The 8,127-nt window shown below is 39.4% G+C and overlaps 1 protein-coding gene across 1 annotated transcript in view; it reads left to right on the top strand.

Annotated features, from left to right (window-relative positions):
- The first annotated feature begins 259 nt into the window (after positions 1-259).
- Positions 260-8,127, top strand: part of LOC118812040 (CMP-N-acetylneuraminate-beta-galactosamide-alpha-2,3-sialyltransferase 1-like) — a 63,215-nt gene continuing 55,347 nt past the window's right edge. Inside the window, exon 1 of the mRNA XM_036576718.1 lies at positions 260-460. The gene's annotated coding sequence lies outside the window, so the exon portion shown is untranslated. The remainder of the gene's footprint in view (positions 461-8,127) is intronic.

Genomic DNA, 8,127 nt, shown 5'->3' with positions numbered 1-8,127 from the left:
GTAAACAGTGCAGGATGTAGAGCGTATCTGTCACATTCGGGCGCAGATGATGGGATCGGTGCCTTCAGCCCTGTAACAGCAGCGAGAACGTAGCCTTCGTGCTCTGCTCTGAGGGATGGTGTGCGCTGGTGGTGGGGTGGGCTGTCCTTCGCGCTGCCCCGCCCTCCACGTGGCTGCAGAGGGGAGGGGGGGTGTTAAAGGCGCGCGAGCGCCTCAATGCTGTCAGCACAGAGTGCAGAGAGAGAGAAAAAGACGGAAAGAGAGCGAGCGAGAGCGAGAGAGAGAGAGAGAGCGCGCGAGCGGGAGAGCTGGACATAAGGCTGAGCGAAGGGGGCACGATCATCACAAACACAGGCGCGCGCACGCCCCGCGCTCCAGAAGAGGACAGCGAGCCGGGCTGAGAGGTCTGTTCCCCAGAAGAAGATAACGGCTCACCTGCTGCTCCTGCACGCGAGCTCACGTGAGTAAATGCATGGACACGGAACACCGAGCGCTGAATTTCAGCGCTTTTAAAGCGTGCGCTGCGCTGCGCCTTTATGCGGGTTCATAGGTGTACAGTGTCTTATAGCTCATACTCCAGTGTCTTAATGGGCAGCGTTGGCTCTAATAGTTCCTACTTAAGTGTTTTTAACTGTACAGTGTGTCTTATAGCTCATACTCCAGTGTCTTAATGGGCAGCGTTGGCTCTAATAGTTCCTACTTAAGTGTTTTTAACTGTACAGTGTGTCTTATAGCTCATACTCCAGTGTTTTAATGGACAGCGTTGGCTCTGATAGTTCCTACTTAAGTGTTTTTAACTGTATATTGTGTCTTATAGCTCATATTCCAGTGTTTTAATGGACAGCGTTGGCTCTGATAGTTCCTACTTAAGTGTTTTTAACTGTATATTGTGTCTTCTAGCTCATACTCCAGTGTTTTAATGGACAGCGTTGGCTCTAATAGTTCCTACTTAAGTGTTTTTAACTGTACAGTGTGTCTTATAGCTCATACTCCAGTGTTTTAATGGACAGCGTTGGCTCTAATAGTTCCTACTTAAGTGTTTTTAACTGTATATTGTGTCTTATAGCTCATACTCCAGTGTTTTAATGGACAGCGTTGGCTCTGATAGTTCCTACTTAAGTGTTTTTAACTGTATATTGTGTCTTATAGCTCATATTCCAGTGTTTTAATGGACAGCGTTGGCTCTGATAGTTCCTACTTAACTGTTTTTAACTGTATATTGTGTCTTCTAGCTCATACTCCAGTGTTTTAATGGACAGCGTTGGCTCTAATAGTTCCTACTTAAGTGTTTTTAACTGTATATTGTGTCTTCTAGCTCATACTCCAGTATTTTAATGGACAGCGTTGGCTCTAATAGTTCCTACTTAAGTGTTTTTAACTATATATTGTGTCTTATAGCTCATATTCCAGTATTTTAATGGACAGCGTTGGCTCTGATAGTTCCTACTTAAGTGTTTTTAACTGTATATTGTGTCTTCAAGCTCATATTCCAGTATTTTATGGACAGTGTTGGCTCTAATAGTTCATACTTAACTGTTTTTAACTGTATATTGTGTCCTAAATGTTGTGTCTTTTTTTTAGCTCATAGTCTGGTATTCTTATGAAGGAGCTTTGGGTCTAATTGTTCTTACTTGAGTGTTTAAGGTGTATGTTGTGTCTTGTAAATCATGCTCCAGTATTTTCATGGGGAGTATTGGGTCAAATAGTTCCTGCTTAAGTGTTTTCGGTGTATATTGTGTCTTATAGCTAATATTCCAGTATTTTAATGTACAGTACAGGCTGAAATAGTTTCATCTTAAGTGTTTTTAGTTGTGTAATGTGTCTTATAGCTCATACTCCAGTACTGTGTGTGTGTGTGTGTGGGGTATTTGGGCTTATAGTTTTAAATAAGTGTTTTAGGTGTATATTGTGTCTTACAGCTCATACCTTCTGTGTTTTAATGGAGAGTACTGGCTCTAATAATTAATACTTAAGCGTTTTTAGGTGTATATTTTGTCTTATAGCTCACCCTCCAGTATTTTAGCAGGGAATATTAGCTCTATTAGTTTGTACTTAAGTGTTTTAGATGTGTATTGTGTCTTCAAGCTCATATTTCAGAATTTTAATTGGGAGTATTGGGTCTAATGTTTCCTACTTAAGTGTTTTGGGTGTATATTGTGTCTTATAGCTCATACTGCAGTATTTTAATGGGTAGTGTTGGCTCAAATAGTTCCTAATTAAGTCTTTAAGGTGTATCTTCTGTCTTGTACCTCATGTTCAAGTATTTTAATGGGGAGTTTTGACTCTAATCGTTACAACTTAAGTGTTTTAGGTGTACATTGTGTCTTTTATAGCTCATCCTCCAGTATTTTAAAGGGGGAATATTGGGTCTAATAATTCCTAAGTGTTTTTAGGTGTATATTTTCTTATAGTTTGTACTTCAATGCATTATGGTGTATATTGTGTCCTCTTTTTTGCATTTTAGTGTCTTAGTTTGTATTTCAGCTTTTTAGGGGTGTATTTGTATTCTTCAGTTTGTATTTGAGTGTCTTTATGGGTTATTTTTTTTCTGACAGGTTGCATTTCAGTGTTTTTAGAGGTATTTTGTGATGAAGTACTGGGGGATAAATTGATATTTAATATAGAGAGATGCAGAGATCACTTTATCAGCTTCATCTACCTTACAGGTTTATTTTATAGGTGTACAGTTACAATCTGTAGTAATCTGATGCTGAACAATTTATCATCCCCCTCTGGTCAATTCACTTGTGCATATATTATTTGGGTGGTAGATCTTTCTTAGTACAGTAGTGACACTGTCATGGTAGTGTTCAGGGTAGAGTATGAGGTAGTGTTCAGTGTAGCTTTCGTTCCTACATGGTATTCATGATGCATTATTGGTAGAGTTCCTGATGGTGTTCATGGTAGAATTCATGGTGGTGTTCATGGTAGTGTTCATGGTAGAGTTCATGGTGGTGTTCATGGTAGAGTTCATGGTCGTGTTCATGGTAGAATTCATGGTGGTGTTCATGGTGGTGTTCATGGTAGAGTTCATGGTCAAGTTCAAGGTGGTGTCCATGGTGGTGTTCATGGTGGTGTTCATGGTAGAGTTCATGGTCAAGTTCAAGGTGGTGTCCATGGTGGTGTTCATGGTGGTGTTCATGGTGGTGTTCATGGTACAGTTCATGGTGGTGTTGATGGTAGAGTTCATGGTGGTGCTTATGGTAGTGTGGCTGGTGCTGGCACGAGTGAATCAGACACAGCAGTGTTGCTGGGCTTTTTAAACATTACATACTGGCCACTTTATTAGAAACCTCTCCCTGCACCTTGCAGGTGTACAGCGAGAGGCTGTAGTTTATCTGTTGATAATTGATGATTATCTGTTGATTGCTCAGTTTCTATTAGCCCTCAATTTCTGACCACATGAGACATTTTGGTTAGACATTTTTGGGTGGTGGACAAGATTACACCAGTCACCTTGGGTTGTCCCTACTAGACGATTCAATCCAAAGCCTGTTTTAATACCTTAACAAGAGGCTTTAAGCCTGCTTTCATGTTTCTCGAGTGGGCCAGAAGAGGCTGTTTGCATTGCATTTGAAGTGATGTTTAACCACTCGACCATACAAGTCAGTTTTCAGCAGTGATGGTTATAATGCTGACTAATGCTAATGCAAGCTAATGCTGCTCCACCAGCGGCCACTAATCTCTGTAACTTTGCCAATTAGTTTCTGAGCTGGTAGAATCTTGCCTCTCATTGCTGCTTCTCGTTTGCTTTAAGAGATAAAGCCTCTCAGACATGGTTCTGGGAATGACGCATATTACAGTTTTCTTATTATTCAAACCAACAGGGGTCTAAAGCCCTCAGGGCAGGGGGTCCTCAAACGGCTGGATGCCTCATTAACTCATCTGGTAATTATGGAGCTGAATCAGGCAGGCTCACTCTTAAAAATGAAGGTGCTAAAATGGGTTCTTTGGAGCGGTGCTATGAAAGAACCACACTAAAAACTGTGATGCATTCATTTAAATGAATTTACTTGATTCCACATCTTTCAGTTCACTTAGATTTGAGAATAATGTGTTGACGTAACATATTTTATTAATGAGGAAATCATTTACACGTTTAAATCAAGAAAATACACCATGTCAAATGCACCAATCGCTGAAAGTGCACTGAAAAGAACCTAAAGAACATTTCAATGGATGGTTCTTTAAGAAACCAGTTTGTAAATTGTATATCTAAGTGGGAAGATCCTCTTTAAAGTATAAAGAACCGTCACAATCTAACATAACATAATTGAACTTGTTTTGTAACAGTTAAAGGTTTTTCCTAGAACCATATGATTATGAAAAAATGTACACGCCTAGCTAGTGGCTAACGAAACAGCAAAGAGAAAGATTTAAGACAAACATTGATAATTTGGGGACAAATTGACTTATTTGCGTTTATAATCACTTCAGCTGGTTTCCTGATACGTTTAATCTGCAACGAGAAACTGTCAAACACTACACAGTTGCAAAGCTGAAGACAGATTCTCATTCACCAGTTTCTTCTTCGAATTGTCCCGTTCCACCTTAATTGATGCAGCAGTTACATTCTGGCGGCCCAGGCACCTTTTAAGGTGGAACGGGAAAATTCGAACAAGAATCTGGCGAATGAGAAGTGACTTCAGCCTCGTAAAAAGCCGAACGTTGAGAGACATTTTACAAGAAACTGTTCTACTTTTGTGGAAAAGTTTCCTGCTGGAGATGTGAGAAAAGTGTCTATAGCTGAGCTAAAGCTTAAAGCAGAGCAAAGTAAGTCTGTGTTTACATTTATATTATATTTGTTAGCCTATATTAGTACATCAGCACATTCTGAGACATATTTACAGCCAGGATGGTAAAGTGGACATAAAATGCTGTGGCTCTCAAGGTGGTTTGATTTTTGTTGAAAGACAAAATGGCTCTTGTTAACATTTCGGTTGCCGACCCCTGGATTATACACACCTGGTATACACAAGTTGGTTCTTCAAGTGTGCTTTAATAAAGAAAATGGATCTATGTAGAACCATGAACACGCAAAGAACCCTTTGCATGTTGCATGTTGTACATGGTTCTACACAGAAACCTTTTTAAAGTGGTCCTATATAGCACTAAAAAGGATCTACTGTTGTGACAAGCTTTACATCATAACAATAGAAGAACCAAAAGAACCAAAGAACATGTTGGTACTATATAGAACCCTTTGCTCTTTGCTCTGCAGGGGTTCTTTAGTAAAGAAAATGGTTCTATATAGAACCATGAACACACATTGAACCCTTTGCATGACTGAAGCGTTCTTTGTCTAAAGCGTTCTTCAGATTGATGAAGAATGTGTTCCATATGGTTCTTTGTAGAACCTTGTTGAAAAGAATTCTATATAGCACCAAAAAACAGGTTGTTCTATTCAAACAAGCTTGACATCATACCTATATCAGAACGCTTTTGAGTGGTATGTAGAACGCTTTTTATCAATATATATAATTAACACATTCTCCAGCAATCTGAAGAACACTTTCATGATGCAAAGAACCCTTTAATCATACAAAGAGATCTTTGAGTGTTTAAGGTTCTATATAGAACCAGTTTATTTACTGAAGAACCTTTGAAGAACCATCTTTTTTTAAGAGTTTATACTAAGAAAAGCATATTTTGTTTCTGATCAAGTGACGTCTGGAATCTTCATGTTTTTCTGGCTTTGCTTCAGATTCACTGGCTGGGCACTGATTATGAAACAGCAGTGAAATGAGCAGAGACGATCAGGGTTACTGCAAAACAAACACAACGTTGGTGAATTTTATTTTTTTAGGCGCCTGCAGTAAGAGCTGCCAGCAAGACCAGCTTGATTTGTTTCATAATATTGTATTTTCATTTTATCACGGCTCTGTATCACCATATAAATATTCACTTAATCTGAAGCTGAATAAAATGAAAATGTTTCTTACTGTTAAAAATAAATGAGCAAAACTACAGCTACTACTACTTGTATCATACTTATATACTTCATGTATCAGACATCATTTGTTGTTATGTTTGTAACTGTAGAACTACAAAGTGCACCTATATAGTAAGTGGAGCTGATAAAATGGACAATGAGCGTAGAAACAAGGAGGTGGTCATAGTGTTATGCCTGATCTGAGTATTTTGATTATATTTTTGTTCATTTATTCATCACTGAGTCATCTTATTCGGCTTGACCGAGCGTGTGTTGGATGAGAATTAGTTACGCAGTGATGCAACATCTAAGTATTTTTGCAAACAGGCCCATAAACATATTTTCATAAGTCAGAGTGTGCGATGTGTTTGAGTCTGTGACGGCTAATGAATTCTCTCCAGCAGAGGGTCTTTGCCTGGCTGAGCAGATGTGAGCAGTATGAGTCGTTCTCACGCTGAGTTTTTGGTGATAATGAAGCTTTTGGCACTGTGGTGATAAAAACAGCAGCTCAGATAGAGCCGCTCTATCAACAAGTGACTGAAACAGCAGCGCGCACTTCACCGAGAAGCCAGCAGAGAACCGACGGTGGAGCTTAAAGAAGGACCTTTAGACTAATTAGCTGCGGTACAGTGCTATCTGGGCTTCAACACGTGCTGATGTTCTGTTTTTAAATGCTGCTGAAAGTTGCCAGTGGTGTATATTACAGCACGGGACTCATTCTGGGTTGAGATATTGTGTTACTGCTAATAGAGTTTTAATGACAGACGACAGGGACAGCTGCATAAACACTGTAAAATTTATCAGACATCAGGCACTGTGTGTGTCTGGGTATATATATATATATATATATATATATATATATATATATATATATATATATATATATATACATTTTTCCAGTATTTAGTGTGTTATTACTGCTTCCACACCTCCAAAGTTCAGTCTTAGAAGCTGGTTGATCATCTTCTAAAGTAATCAAACCCATTCAGTGGTGTTGAGGTCTGGACTCTGGGGTGGTCAGTCCATTGTTCAGCTTCTTTGTTTGATGTGTCCGTCTCCTTTTCTCAGTGAGGTTCTTCTTGACAGCTACACATCCTTTCAGACCCACAGCGCTGAGTGGTCTTCTCACAGTGGAAGGATGGACAGAAACACCTGTGGATGTTTTCAGATCTGAAGCAGCTTGATTTTCTCCTCTCTCTCAAAGATGAAAGCTTTAAGTGCTGTTTATCTGACGGGGACGGTGTTGGTGTTGACCAGGTCTTCCAGGTGGTTGTTAGGAGCCCCATTTTCTCAAACAAAGAAGCTGCTGGTGTTCTCAGAACAATGGACTGACCACCTCAGAGTCCAGACCTCAACATTACTGAATGAGTTTGATTACTTCAGAAAATGATCAACCAACTTCTAAGACTGAACTTTGGAGGTGTGAAAAATATCCCTGTGGATTTCTTTGAGAAACTGAAAGTGAGTCTCATACAGAAGTTGTTCAGGCTTTGAATCATTTTCTGTTAAATATGTTTTCTGTCTTTTTCCTTGATGTGTACTTAACAGCCATTTTGACATGTAATGGCAAACCTAGTATCTTTGGCTAAGGACTGGGACCATGTCTGACGTTCCTCCCTTCCCACCACCGTCCTCACTCACACTTTTTTTATTACTTATTATTCATATCTATATTATTATCTCTCATTATAGGCCTGAAAGGGGGTTTGAGCATTAATCCACATTGAGATGCCACTCCAGAACTCCAGGCTGAATTAAGTCTCAGCTTTTCTATTCTGCTGAGCAAATTAAGGCCAGTAAACCTTAAACTGTATTTCGCCAGAGGCGCAGTCTGTCCTTGTGAAAGGGGAATTTATACCCAACCACTGTGTTTGTAAGTTATTTCTATTAAAGTGCAATTTAAAACAGTTGAAGATGCCAAACACTGTTCTCACTCCACAATCTGGGTCTACTAAACATCTGAAAGGCCTTGTGTGTCCCAAAGGTTGCTAAACAAGTATTTAGAGCGTTTTTTTAATGCTAAGCGTAGGTTTAGCTGCTTGTTGCTATCAAAACAATGGCTGTTTGTTTTGATAGTGAATTATGGATATGAAAAGTCGAGGCTGAGGAAACATTTAACACGGAATATCATTCCAAGCAGTGTTGGTTCACAAACACTGACAAGAATGAATGTGGATGTCATTAAAAGGACCAGG

This window comes from Colossoma macropomum, unplaced genomic scaffold (genome assembly GCF_904425465.1).
Source record: "Colossoma macropomum unplaced genomic scaffold, Colossoma_macropomum, whole genome shotgun sequence".
NCBI classification, from domain to species: domain Eukaryota; kingdom Metazoa; phylum Chordata; class Actinopteri; order Characiformes; family Serrasalmidae; genus Colossoma; species Colossoma macropomum.
Note: the sequence above shows the minus strand (reverse complement) of the source record. Positions and strands in the feature narration are given on the sequence as shown.